The sequence below is a fragment of the Ursus arctos genome, unplaced genomic scaffold (assembly GCF_023065955.2).
Source record: "Ursus arctos isolate Adak ecotype North America unplaced genomic scaffold, UrsArc2.0 scaffold_7, whole genome shotgun sequence".
Lineage (NCBI taxonomy): Eukaryota > Metazoa > Chordata > Mammalia > Carnivora > Ursidae > Ursus > Ursus arctos.
The window spans coordinates 54,288,916-54,302,732 of NW_026623089.1; the positions used below are offsets into that span (position 1 = coordinate 54,288,916).

The 13,817-nt window shown below is 48.4% G+C and overlaps 1 protein-coding gene across 1 annotated transcript in view; it reads right to left on the bottom strand.

Annotated features, from left to right (window-relative positions):
* Positions 1-13,580, bottom strand: part of LOC113259135 (core histone macro-H2A.2) — a 48,750-nt gene extending 35,170 nt beyond the window's left edge. Inside the window, exon 1 of the mRNA XM_026504371.4 lies at positions 13,416-13,580. The gene's annotated coding sequence lies outside the window, so the exon portion shown is untranslated. The remainder of the gene's footprint in view (positions 1-13,415) is intronic.
* Positions 13,581-13,817: the final 237 nt, after the last annotated feature.

Genomic DNA, 13,817 nt, shown 5'->3' on the forward strand with positions numbered 1-13,817 from the left:
TGATGACTTGCTCAAGGTCACCCTGAAGCGAGGAAAACAAAAAAGTTAAAGAAGTTATTTAAAATTTTGAGTTTAGGGGTGCCTGACTGGCTCAGTCGGTAGAGTGTGTGACTCTTGATACCGGGGTTGTGAGTTCGAGCCTCATGTTGGGAGTAGAGAGGACTTAAAAATAAAATCTAAAATAAAATTTTCAGTTTATCTTAAATCTAAGTAACATTTGCACATAGTAATATAAAGCAAAAAGGTAAAGAAATGCATAAAATGAAAAGCAATAGCCCCCACCCCACTCTTTCTACCCCCAATCTTGCTTCCAGAGGCCATGCTGTAACAGTTTTATTATTTTAGTTCTGGTGGTCATCTCCTAAGCTCTAGTGTTTATACTTCCGCTTTGTGATTTATTTCCATTTTTTTTAAAGATTTTATTTATTTGACAGAGAGAGACACAGCAAGAGAGGGAACACAAGCAGAGGGAGACGGAGAAGCAGGCTTCCTGCTGAGCAGGGAGCCCATCTCGGGGCTCGATCCCAGGACCCTGGGATCATGACCCAAGCCAAAGACAGACGCTTAACGACTGAGCCACTCAGGCGCCCCAATGATTTATTTCCACTTTTAGACAGTTTGTCAATGCCTAAGAAAGACAAGAACTTTCTCCTCCCTTTTCTAGCTGTTAAGAGCATTCTATCGTTTTTATTTCCTCTGATTACCTTGGGAACTCTATTTATTTTTAAAGATTTTATTTATTTATTTGAGAGAGAGAGAGAGGTAGCATGAGCCGGGGTGGGGGGGGGGAGGAGCAGAGGGAGAGGGACAAGTAGACTCCATGCTGAGGGCAGAGCCCGACTTGGGGCTCAATCCCATGACCCTGAGATCAGGACCTGAGCTGAAATCAAGAGCTGGCCCCTTAACTGACTGAGCCACCAGGCACCCCTACCTTGGGAACTTTAAATAACACACTCAATCTCTGACTCCCCCAACTTCAGGTGTTCCCTCTTGAGCCACCGTCATGTAGGATGGGGCTGTGCACCCTTATCTTTCCCTGACCCTCCACTCCCTGCCCTCACCTCCCCATTCCTACCTCGGCCCTCCCTGCTGCTATCGTCCCCACTCACAACCTTTGTTTGGTTCCAGAATCACAGTGAACTCTTCATTTTGGCTCTAGGCTGATCTTGAAAATGCAATGCTCATAAGCAGCATTTCTATGATTAAGACTTTGTAAAGACGTGCCCTTCGGGATCGAGTGGGTGCTGGGCTCTCACTTCCTCTCTGTGGTCCAACGCTGGGCGACTCGTGCTTCAGGATCGACAAGTGGGTTCTCTCTGTTCTGAAAACATATTGCTCGAAAATCATCCCCCATTTTCTTGGCTTCATGTTGAGATCATGTCTTTCTTACATGGCTCTCCCCCACCCCCAAGTTACGAATCACTGTCCGCTGGGGGGAAGTGCAGGAGCTGTGTTCTACAAAGCAGCCGGGAACACCGGACTAGTGAATAGAGAGCACGGCTCCGAGGGGAAACAGGGTTAGGAGGCCGTGAGCCTCTGGTTACCACTTTTTCATCAACAAAATCAATATATAACTTTGTTTTATGTGTGTTTCTGTTTAATGCATGTCTTTGCAAGACTGAAAATGCATTGATTTGGGGGTGATAAATACATTTTAGCAAGTAGGCAAACTCGCTAATACGGAATCCGTGAATAATGAGGATCGGTTGTGCTTTCCTTCGTTCTTGCTGACGAAAGAGAAGGATGGCTTTGCCATAGCCTTAAAATCACCTAAAAATCACCCGGCTTCTCGGTCATTGTTCTTTGCAGGGGCCACTTTCTTCCCAGAGACTTTGACCCTGAAGTCGTCTGACCTCTGACCTCACGCTCCAGTTAGGTATTGTTGTTTCACCCAGTGGTCGTCCTGGAACTGTCTTCCCGGCTCATCCCTCACCCAAACTCTTCCTCTTTCTCGGCTTGCTGCCTTGTTTACTTGGGGTCAGCCTCCTGTAACTCTCCAGAGACAATACAGAGAAGTACACTTTGGTTTCTTACATAAATGGAGCTGTCTTTCCTGAATGATCTTTGGATGATCATTTGGTAGGGTATATAATTTTTAGCATCAAAATCTTTTTGCTTCAACATTTTGGAGCCATCGATCCATTGTTTTTTTTCATCCAGCGTTACAGGTAAGTGTGGTGTCCCCAACCCCCAAGCTTTTAGATCGTCTCTTTGTGTTCTAAAATTTCACAAGGATCTATCTAGGTGTCGGTCCTCCCCGAACCCATTCGCCCTGCTCAGCACTTGGCTATAAGCCTATTCCATCAATCAGAAGACTCGTGTCTTTAATAACTCCGGACATTTTCTGTTACAGACTTGATCATTTCGCCCCATCTCTTTACTCCTCCCACAGCAAACTTCCTGATTGCTCCTCCAAGTCTCTCATCTTTTTCCTTCCATTTTTTTCAGTCCTCATCACATCTAATTTTGGCAATCATATTATTAATTTCCAAGAGCTCTTTCTTGTTCTCTGGTTGTTCTTTTTTCATATCAGCCCCTTCTTTTATGAGCGCACCAGTCTTCAAGTCTCTCTGAGACTAGTTAGCGTGTGTTTACGTGATCATCTGTTCTCGAAATTACTTGATCCACTCGGTCATCCTATGTATTTATATTCATCTTTCTCTTCTATGTCGGTTTTCCTTCAATGTCTGGTGAGATTTGGTCGTGTCTTCATGTTTAAGAATGAAAGACAAGGCTGATCATTACAGGCAGATAGAAAAGCTTTCCTCAACGGTTGTTTGCTAGGCATGGTTCCTGCTTGGGACCCCTGGGTGCGTTTAGGGCCTGCCAAGCAGCAGGCATCACCTGGGTGCCCAGTCAGGGACTGAGAGCCCCCAGATGCCAGAACGAGGAAACATTACCTTGTGGAGCTGCAGGCATCCTAGAAATTTTAAACCTGCCCTGTAGTTGTCCAGTTTCTCTTTTTTATAAAAATAAGGTTTAATAGATTTCTTTTTTTAAATAAATAAATTTATTTGTTTTGAGAGGGGGAGGGGCGGAAGAAGAGGGAGAGAGAGAATCTTGAGCAGGCTCCATGCTCAGCGCAGAGCCCAATTCAGGGCTCTGCCTCAGGACCCTGAGATCATGACCTGAGCCGAAATCAAGAGTCGGACGCTTAACCGTCTGAGCCACCCAGGCGCCCCACATAGTTGTTCAATTTCTTTAGAGAGGAAACTTCAGACTGTTAGCTGGGGGGATAAATGCTGGACTGCCAGGGAGGAGGCGGGGGAGAGGGACCAACTCAGCTGGCCGTTCTGGAAACAGACTCTGCGCAACTGCCCACCTCTCACCCTGCCCACCTTCAGTGCAGCTCCCTCCTGCCTTTACTCTTACCCGGGGCCTCCCGTACGACATTGTCTGCATGGTCCGAGGCACTTTCAGTCTTCCAGAAATTTGTTGGAATCTCCCACCTGCTGAAGACTCACACACCAGCCCCCCGCCCCTTTGTTGTGGTGTTTATTTTCCTTGAGATTCTTTAGCATTATTTTTGTGGGCTCCAGGGGAGGGAAAACACCTGTGCTCCGTCCAGCCTATAGAACTGGAAACGGAAGGTGTCATTTTAACTTCACATCTTAACAAACATCGTTTGGGAATCAGCCTAGAAATGAGTATGCTGGTAAGGAGAAAAAGCTCAACTGTTTTATAATTGAGTAATAATGTCATATTGAAAAATTTAGATCACTTTCAGCACCAGGTGAGTCACTGGGTCTTGAGATAATTGAGGAATATAAAATTTCATATCAAGAGATTATGTAAGACCCATTAATATAACCGAATCAAATTCAGTGTGTCTGTATTTGCCTGACTGTAGCATATGGGATTCCTATAAACAATATTTATAATTATACTGTAATCCCAGAAGGGAGGAGAAGAAAGAAAAAGAAAAATCCCAAGCATTTGCCCTTATTGAATGAATTGCTTTTGGTGGGAAACAGCAAACTTTGCTTAACACCCTGACTGCCTGCCTTCGTGAAAAGCCAAAATAGTCTGGTTTCTTTGGACCGATATTTTCTTTAATTTAAATACGTTCTTTCTTGAACATGAAGAGCTGATCCAGAGTAACCCATTTTTTCTGCCTCAAACAACTTCTTGAAATTTTTATTATATGTAAACTGACGAGGAATATGACAAACTCTAGCCAATCAGCAAGAGGGTCCATTAGAAGCCACCAGCAATCCTGATTCCAATGACCATTTTTTTCTGTTGTTAAGCTGCTGCAAAGCGGCTTTTAAAAAGAGAGAGCAGTCATTTGAGATCGGGGACAGTCATTGTGGGCCGCATGTCACAGGTGAGGGCTGGTTGGGCTGATGAACCACCTTGACAAAGGATCCGGAATTACAAGACAGCTTATTTTAAAGTACTCTTTTGAGCTTGTTCTCTTCAGAAGTATACAAATCAGGGGCTGTGGGGAGGGAGTGACGGGGAGCAGCAAGTGCTCACGGGGCGGGCTTTGGCCCCCACCTGCCTGCAGGCTGCTCCTGGTGGGTGGGGAAGTGTGGGGCAGAGCAAGGCTCCAGCTGCTTCTTCTTTAGGGAGGAGGGACCCTGGGGGTGGCAGGGGAAAGGGGTCTGACCCCTAAACATCAACAAGGCTGGGGCCTTGCTCTATCCCTGCACTAGCACAAGCCTTGGCTCCTAGAAGATTCTCCCGAAGTTTCTGTGGAACAAGTGAGCAAAAGAGTGAATCTCCCTAAAAAAGTATATGAATCAAAATGCTTTCATCTATATATTACTTTAAAACCGGCAAGAGGTCTTGTAGCTTTTTAATGAAGGGAATGAATGTTTTAAAACTTTAAGTACTGTTTTAAAATTGCTGAGATGTATTCATTTTTCATCCCCGTGATATTTCTCTACTCTGTAGTATCGCGCTTTGGAATATCTCATATTGTAAATATTTATGAAAAAATGAGGTCGACATCGAGTGAAGCATCTTCCCTCTGTCAGTTCAAAACTCTCCTTTGGGAGAATAAAACGAGATGAAATAAAACTCGGTAGGACATAAGGGAATTCAATACAAATGTATTAACTATATGTAGAAATATATTTTTAAAGGGCATAAAAAAAAAACCTCTTAGCCTCACACCTAATAGAATTCTAATATATTTTGGTGTGTTACCCTATGTACTGTATTAAAATAATAATAGTTACTATTATTTTGTAGCTGTAAAAACCATTCTCAGTAATACTAGCTAAATCACTTGCTCTATTACATTTCCATTTATGAAGTCCAAGGGCAAATCATTATTGCACAAGTAATACTTTCCAAACCGTTTTCTTCCAAGGCCACCTTTAAGTGAATGAGAATAGTCAATAATTTTATCGTCATATATGTTAGAGCACATTAACAATTTATAACGTAAAGAGCTGTATCAAATGCAATTTCATCAAAATGACACACGGATCAAATTAACTAAATTAACCAACCGTGAACGTTAGAACCAAGCATTAACCCAATTTATTTAAATTATACTATTGGGTTACAAATCATTCCCTTTTTAAAAAGTCTTTCAAGTCATGTCCTGGAATAATCTAGGAGGAAGCTCAACTGCCAATGCATTCTTCATAATCCAGAGTCAGAGCGTGTGTTGCCCGTCTCCTTCTAGAGGGGACGGGGAGAGGAGAGCAGAGCATGGCGGGGGTGGGGTGGGGTGGTGGCAGATACAGTGTGGATTTAGGATATATGCTGCTAGGGCAGTACTCAGTGACTTTTAACAGGTTTTGTCACCTTTGTTAAACGTGAGCTCAAGCTTTTTTAAAAAAAAGACAAAAGGACAAGTTGTTGATAAATATTTAGTCTGTTATTAGCCTGTCATTGTCTAATGTCATATCAACATATGTGACCACCCATGGTGGATGAGAAATGAATATAAATGAGTGAATACAAGTAATTTTCGTTCTCGCTGGATCTTTGTCATACACCCCAGAAGAAAATGTCTTCCTGAATCTGTTGATTCATGGAAAACAAAATAAAAACCGAACCCTTTACTGGGTCCAGCCTGGTGTCTTGTCTTTTTGCTCTTGGGAATTGACAAACAGGAACAGTGAGCAGGTTATCCTGTTTCTTCAAAATCGAATAGTTTCAAATTAGCAGTGAGGTTTATTGTTATCAGCGGTGTTCTCTTGCTTCTCGGAGCAGGGGCCTGACCTTGTCTGAGCCAAGACGAGCCTCTCAGGTGAGGCGTGAGGAGATGCGGGAGTCCGCTTTGGGACTGGGAGTGAGCGTAGCAGTGTGGGCAGCAAGTAGACTGAGTCCCTGCTGCTGCTGGTCCACCAGGGGCTTCCAGAGACACCCATGACGGCTGGGCCCGAGTACACAGGCGGGGCCGGTTGTGGGGCTCAAGGCAGAGGCAGCTGCCCCGGAACCCCTCGTCCTCCATCCGTCCCTTGCCTGTCCCTCCCGCCCGGTTGTCCTTTATTGTCAGTCCTAGGGCAGTGACTGCACTGTGGGTGCAGGGGTGAGTGGCGGGGCTGTGGTTCCAGTTGCGGTGTTCTACGCTGGCCACACGTAGTGTCCTTCCCTCGTTACGGCTGTGTGCGGCCTGGGTCTTGGCAGTTTGTACCCGCCGCACCAGGTGAGGGCAACCACGAGGCCCACGGGGCCTTTCCATCGACAGGGATGCCGCTAGACCTCACGAGTGTAGCTTGTGGGAGATGGGAGGTACAGGGGACTAGAGTGGGGGGGCTGGAGGTGGGGGAGGGTAGGGGGTGGTGTGGTGTGAGGGGGTGGGGGCTCCAGTCTTACACTCACCACCTGTGGCCCTTAGCCAAACCCATTGATTTTTCAACACCTCCCCCCGAACCCCCCAACTTTGCACAAACAAACAAACAAACAAACAAACAAGAACCACCTTTCAGGAGCTCCCACATATAAAATGCATGGAAGGAAGGGGAGCAGTCCTGGGTGGAGTCAGGAAGTCCCTGAGAACCTTGATGGCTGGGTCCCCACCTTTCCTGCTTTGGGCCTCTGAGAAATGACCACCTTTACACCTGCCGACCTGTGCGGTCCTTTCCTGAAAGATGCTCTTATTCTACGAAGATGCTCAGAAGGTCACTTCTTCTGACCCCCTCTGTTACATCCACAGACATGCAACAACCCGGTAGAATAAAGTCATATCCAGGTGCTCTTTCCTTTGAAGTGACTATCTTGTCATCCAAGACAATCGTACAAAAGAACACCCAGATTCGAAAATTCTATTTTGCTTTTTCTGGAACTGCCTCGTCTCTACCCCAAGACAATAATCTACAGTGTTCACTGAAGAGCAGCGGGGCTGAAATCCAGTTTCGTAGCAAGGGGGCAACACTGGTGTTGGTCAGCATGGCACGGAAATTCTGGAAGACTGATCGATTTGCAAGTTTAGCATACTGGTGGGGGACCCTGTGAATTCTCATCTGATCTAAAAGTTTATGTTGTATATTATAAAAGCTATTGGAATTTACCCTTTCATATTCTACCACCACTATTTAATTTTAATGGCTTTATTGAACAGTGAAGGCAGCACAAAATGTAAGTTGCATAATCTATGCCGTTATTAGCGCCAGGCCAGTAAACACAGGGCCTGGGTTTCCCAGGATCAGTTTGACTTTACTTTGTTATGTTTTTGTCCGGTTGTTATGGAAACACCCCAAATTTAGGCCTCCAAACGATATCATCAGGACTGCCTCTTTTATCCAGAGACAACCTCCAAATCTCTGATCAGATCCTGTGTTGGTTGCAATTTTGGGTTCAACGATATGGTCACCGTAGCTAACCCTGGTGTCTCGGAATGAGCTGCGGCAAACGTCCCTGCACAGAGGCTGGTGGTGCGACACAGATTTCCACACACACTTCTGTCAAAGCATGAGAATTCTGACTTGAATTACTTACTCCATTCCGAGTCCAAATTGGCAACGCCAGTCAAATAAATCGGGCAAAGTATGATGGATGGTGGGATGGATAAATGAACAGTAAGGGCTTCAGAGAAACCACCAAATTTATCTTATTTAATACTTTGTGACAAGACAGTTTAAAGTACAGTGTTGTGTGGCTTAATCGGATAGTCTTTATCTTTCATCTGACAGGGGCAGGTAACATGGTGGCGCAGAGAGGAAGTTTTTAAAATAAGCATTTGCACAATGAACATAATCTGAGAATCACTGGGATGCCAGCAGCCCCCTGTTCTCACCCCACAGAGGGGTGGATGTGGGCTGTAGAGAGAGGGTGTCTGGGCTCGAGTCCCTAGTCTACCTCCAGCTGTGGGCACAACTTGACCTCTCTTTTCTTTTCCATAAGATGGGTCTAATGATCGTACCTACCCATCGCCCTGTTGGAAGAATGAAAGGAGTGACTACGTAGAAAGTGTCTGGAACAGCGCCTGGCAGGCAGTAAGGCATTTAATAAACATTAGCTGTTGTGACTTATTTCCACAGGAGAAAGTTTTAGAGGACGATTTTCATGGAGCGCAGGCTGGCATTTCCCCTCTAATCCAAAGCAACTATGACAAGACCGTTGTGCTGGGTGCTCCGTGTATACGAGGCTTGAGCTCAGGAACATCTTTCTAGGAGCTTCTGTAAAGGCGTGGTGATGAAATTTCCACCCTGGGGAAACTCCGGGGGCTACCCAATCTACTGAGAACTTCCAGACAGTGAGTACTTTTGTTTTTCCCAAGGCAGGGCACTTTGGGGCCCCTCCTAGTCTAATCCCATATTTTCCAAATTCCATCTATCTGGGAATTCACAATCATCACATGGTTAGAATCCTAGGATTTCATAAAACCACGATCTAAGACTGAAAGGGACTAGAGTGATCACCCGGTTGTTTTTAGTGCCCCCTCCTGATTTTAGCCACACAGAAGGTGCGGCATGGGAGGGGCGGTGGTCCCTAAACAGCTTGCCCATGACCACACGGTCTATGTGAGACCAGACCTACGACCGGCCCCTCACCCCCACTTCTGGATCCCTGGTCTGCGGCTGTTTTTCCTGCACTCCGTTATACCTGGCAGTGTTATGTTCACCTTCGACCTTCAGTAGATATTCCTTGAATGAGTGAATAAGGGAAACCAGCCTTAAATCTTCCTTCTTTCTTTTTCTTTTCTTTTCTTTTCTTTTCTTTCTCCCTCCCTCCCTTCGTCCCTCCCTCCTCCCTCCCTTCCTTCCTTTTGTAAGGCTCCAGGCCCAATGTGGGACTTGGACTCACGACCCTGAGATCAAGAGTCGCCTGCTCTGCAGACCAAGCCAGCCAGAAACCCCTTAAATATTTGTTTCAAAAGCATTTCGTGGTTCTTTTTGTGATTTTTCGGGGGGGATGAATTACCCTCTCACTCATCTCTCCCTCCAACTTAATTCCCAGTATAGTGTGCATCCAGGAGAAAAAAACCCTCCATCCTGAAGTTTTCACTATCTTCCTTTTTAAAATACTACCTCCCAATATCATTGTTAGAAGCTATAGCCTCTACTGGCTCATTTTTTTTTTCTCTTCTAAATCTAATTTAAGATATTCATAGAATCATAGCGATTAGACAAATTGTAAACCGTTGGGTTAGTTCCCTCCACAACTTGAACCGTGGCAGGGCAGGCCGGCCTCAGCCTCGCAAGGGAATTTACGCGACGATGATGTGATGACGTTGAAAAAAGAGGAGGAGCTCTGTCTGGTCAGGCTTCCTTCTGCCTGCCTTGGACCCTTTCCCCTTCTCCTCCAATCCTCCTGCGTTCTCTGTGAAGCCTACTCCCAGCCCCCTCCCAGACTAAAATTCTGTTCTTCCTTTAAAAATTGTTGTAGCATTTTATCGAGGCTGTTATTACACATTATCAATCACTTGTAACTTAATTGTATTTAGTTATGCAAGTAATACAGAAATTAATTCAAATTGTAAAATTTCAAATGTTGTAACAATGGTTACAGATGGGTATGAATAATTGTATGACTAAACTCTTCCTTGACAATTCCTCCAGTTCTTGTCTCTTTTTTTTTTTTTTAAAGATTTTATTTATTTATTTGACAGAGATAGAGACAGCCAGCGAGAGAGGGAACACAAGCAGGGGGAGTGGGAGAGGAAGAAGCAGGCTCATAGCGGAGGAGCCTGATGTGGGGCTCGATCCCATGACGCCGGGATCACGCCCTGAGCCGAAGGCAGACGCTTAACCGCTGTGCCACCCAGGCGCCCTATCCAGTTCTTGTCTCTTTCAGTGGGTGTCTTTATACCCTTCTATCTGTTTATGTGTGCATTTTTACTTACAGAAATGCATAGTATTATTTTGGTTTATTTTTTTACATAAATAGTACCATACAGAATGTATTGTTCTGCAATTGCCTGTTTCATTAATAATATGTCTCGGTGACCTTTCTGTCTCAGTATATATGGGCTTACTTCATTCTTTTTAACTGTTGCCTAATTATCCAGACGATGGATGTACCAGATTTTATGTAACCGTTCCCTATGATGGCCATTAGGTTGCTTTCAGTTTCAAAACTACCAAAACTCTGCAATGGGAGGGAATTACATGATCCGTGCACACGTGTGCCTGCTTCCCCAGGATACATACCAAGCAATGGAACTGCCGGGTCACAGAGTGTGCACATTATTAATTTTAATAGTGCCCTCCAAATTGGCTGTACCAATTTACACACCTGTTAGCAGTGTAAGAAAGTACCCGGTTTCCCACTTAGCTTGCCAAGATTAATCACTTTTTCCCTTGTCTTACCTGCATATATATTTTATCTCCTGGGCTTGGGATGTAAGCTGTCTGAGAGCAGGGCCCATGACTTCCCCATATGTGCATTTCTTTCTCCAACCAGAGGCGTTTAATAATTGCTTCTCAGTAAATGCTTGTGGAGTGATCTCCAACCACAATCTTTGCTCATCTCTGTGCAAAAAAAGCATTTACCCAGAGTGCATCTTTGAGGTTATTTCTTAAGAATGAAAAACATTTTTTAAAAAGTTGGTTGAGGGCGCCTGGGTGGCACAGCGGTTAAGCGCCTGCCTTAGGCTCAGGGCGTGATCCCGGCGTTATGGGATCGAGCCCCACATCAGGCTCCTCCGATATGAGCCTGCTTCTTCCTCTCCCACTCCCCCTGCTTGTGTTCCCTCTCTCGCTGGCTGTCTCTATCTCTGTTGAATAAATAAATAAAATCTTTAAAAAAAAATAAAAAATAAAAAGTTGGTTGGATTTTTGTACATTCTTCCCCCTGGACAAGTTACAGATATCTTTCATTTAAAGTTGCCTGCCGAAAACAGGATTCCCTCTTGCTCTCCTGGCAGGAGGCAGTGGAAACAGACCTGGCTGTCTCAGACAATAGCTTAGCAGGGTGTCCCACCCACTGGGAAAAAGCCTCAGGATCCCTGGGAACAGACAGAAGATGGGATGGGGAAGGAGTAAGGTCAGACTCTTTGGAACATTCTGGATCCAAGGAGGGAAATTCTTTTACAGAGTTTTGAAATAGAGGAAACCATCAATAACGTGCAAAGCACGGCCATAAATGGATCCAGGTGAGGAAGACCTGTGACAGGCTATCAGAACTGGAGTGGGGAACTAGAAATAAATATATTTTCAATTTGGATACAGGAAAGGGAGGTTTTAAAGGTGTGAATCACTGGATGCAAGATAAACTTTTCCACCACGCAGAGCCTATATTTATTTATATGATAATCTTGGGCTAAAGCGATTCTAAAAATCCACGAGCGTGGTTCCAAATATTCCCGCTCTGCACAATCATTTGAAAAAAAAGGAGTTTTCCAAAGGGGCAAGAGATAACTTTCAGTTAAATTATGTACGAATTGAGAATTGCGAGTCGCTAAGTAGGAAACAACACAAACCGAGGCGCATTTCGCTCTTGATAACGTTTCTATTTCTCTCGCCTATTGAACGTTTCAGCAGCAACCGTGCAGCCCACGGAGGGTACGACTGTGTTTGGACACAAACACAAACGAGAAAAGTCAGGAAACCGTTTGCTAGGGTGGACTGACCGCCTCCAGGGGAATGGGCCCCTGAGGTCTGGGGGGCGAAGGTGCGGGCCCAGTCTGGATTGCTGGGCAGGGGCCGGGCTGGCACCACAGTTCACCAGCACCGCTGGAGTGCGGGGACCCCCTTTACCGTTGGGGCTGCACCGCCCCAGACACACAGGGACCCGCGCTTTGGTTTCTCAGCCAGTTTCTTTTGGCCCCTTTAACCCCTTCGCCCACCGTGGGACCGTGGCCACCAGACCCCAGCAGTGACCCGGCCGCAATCGAGCCCGCAGCAATCAGCGGCTGGAAACTCCTGGAGAAGGAGGCGCATTTGGCCCTTTGGGGGCTCGGCTTCCTTTGGCCATTGTTGAGAGGAACAAAGAGGGCAGGAGCGGAGGGCGCCCCCACGAGGCAAGGCGGGGAAGGACACCCACGGGCGCGATTGAGGCGGCGGGCGAGGCTGGCACCGGGGTGCTCGGGGAAAGCGGGCTGCGAGCCGGGGAGGCAGGGCCGGTCCCGCCCGCCGCGCCCCGCACGCGCCTCGCGCGCCGTCTGGCGCCCGCCGCAGCCCTTTGCTTCGTCGCGGCCACTTTACTTTTATCCCCTTTTTTCTTTTTATTATTATGATTATGATATATATTTTTTTCCCGCGCAAAGCGGGAAGCCGGGGCTGCCCAAGCGAGCGGCGGAGGGGCCGCCATTTCCCGGGGAAAGCGCAGCGCGCGGCGGCACCGGGCGCCCCGGAAAGGGAACCGGAGGGGAGTGCCCGGCCCCGAGCCCTCCTCCGCGCCGGCCGGGAGCTCACGGGGCTCACGGGGCTCGCGGCGCCCGGCTGCCGCGCAGCAGCCCGCGGCCTCGCCCCCGCCGCCCGCGTCCCCGGCCTGACCTTCCCAGCGGCGCGGCCCGCCCCCGGCCCCCGGCCCCGGGCCCCTTCCCTCCGGCCCGCGCCCCCGCGCCCCTTCCATTGTCAGCCCGGGGCGGGCCGGCGCCCAGCCCCGCACCCTCGGAGGCCCCCGAGCGGCCCACCGCCCCGGAGCGGTCCCCTCGGCGGCCGGGCGCCTCCCTCCTCCGCTCCGGCCCCCCGAACTCCGCATCCCGGGAGCCCTCCGCTCCCTCTCGGGCCGGCCTCGCCGCGGCCCGCCGCTGGACCCCGCATCCCGCCGCCTCCTCCCTCCTCGCCCAGGATGCCCCCCGCTCCTCGCCGGCCGCGGCAATTTTACCGCTTCTTTCGCACCCCCCCCCCGCCTTTATTTCGCGAGGAAGCAAGTTGGGCAGCTTGATTTATTAATTCTTCTCTCTTTCTTTTGCGGGGAGGGTCGGCTATCGGGGTGCGCCCGCAGGGGCCGGGCGGCGGGAGAGTCAGGGGCTCTCTCCGGCCCCGGCACTGCCCCCGCGGCGCGTTTTGTCTCCAGACCCCGGAGCCCCCTGAACAATAATGCCATCGCCATGGCGGGCTCACCTGGTGCTGCGCCGCCTGCTCCGGGCGCCCGGTGCCCTCGGCGCGCCGCTCCCGGGGCGCAGGTTCGGCCCGCGCGGCGCCGGTGCCGGGCAGGACTCTTTGCCTTTCTTTGGGTTCTATCGGTGCTTGTCAATGGCGGCAAGCGGCAGTTCTCCGGGCCGCGGATAGTAGCGGGGGGAGGAGGAGGAGGGAGAAGGGATTGCTCCTTCTCCACATAACCACCTCTAGGAGGAGTCGCTCAGCCTCATCCCCCGCCAGCCCAGGCTCCGCGACGGGTCCGGGGCTTTCGGTGGGGCTTGATGAGCTATTGTCCTTCAGGAGCATTAATGATGAAACCGCGCGGCCTCCGCGTCGCGGGCGGATCTGCCGGATGCGCCGAGGGCCACTTGCTAAGATGAGGCT